This window comes from Neophocaena asiaeorientalis, unplaced genomic scaffold, assembly GCF_003031525.2.
Source record: "Neophocaena asiaeorientalis asiaeorientalis breed wild unplaced genomic scaffold, Neophocaena_asiaeorientalis_V1.1 scaffold2101, whole genome shotgun sequence".
In the NCBI taxonomy this organism is placed as follows: domain Eukaryota; kingdom Metazoa; phylum Chordata; class Mammalia; order Artiodactyla; family Phocoenidae; genus Neophocaena; species Neophocaena asiaeorientalis.
Window position 1 is genome coordinate 37,771 of NW_020172056.1, and position 775 is coordinate 38,545.

Below are 775 nucleotides of genomic sequence, written 5' to 3' on the forward strand. Positions count from 1 at the left end.
GGGACCCTCGCGGGGACCGAGGGGCTCCACACCCCATTATGGCGGCCACGCGGACCCCGCCCCTGACGTCGGCCTGGGAGCCTCCGGGCAGGTCTAAGGACTGAGGGGCTCCCTCAGTGCGTCAGTGCGGACGTGGACGGATGGACAGACGCGGGAGACCGAGGGAGGAGGGGGACTTGTCCTGAGGGGCTGACCGCAGGTCAGCAGAGAGAGGATTTCCAGGGCACGGGGGGAGTCAGGGCGAGGACCGTCCTCCCCGTCGCAAGGGCACCTCAGAACCCCTCCCCTGTTGTCAGCCGCTTCCTTCTGCCCACACACGGAGGAGGGAGGGCTGCTGTCTGAGAGGACAGGTGCAGGCCAGCAGAAGGCGCGTCCCTAAGCACTCCCAAGAGTCGGCCCAAGCCCCCGAGTGAGGGCCAGTGGGGCCGCCAGCCACAGGGCCTCGACCTGTCTGCCGCACGCTGCAGGCTTGGTAAAACTCTGCCACATGCGGCCGCGTGGTCACCCTCACTGCCTCCGAATGAGACGAGACTCAAGGAGGTGCCGGCACTGGTGCGAGCAGATGGCCCTCGGGGCAAGAGGAGCTCCAGGCTGCACCGGCCGTCCAGGGAGGACCCCGAGTGAGGATTAAGGGAGTCACCCACCCCGAAGAGAAGGGACAAGAGAGAATATGGCCCGTTCCCCTCCTGTCAACCCTTAACGTCCCAAGAAAGGACTGTCAGGCTGAGACTTCCCGTAATTTCCTCTGCCAGGTCCGAGGGAGGTTAGAGCTTTG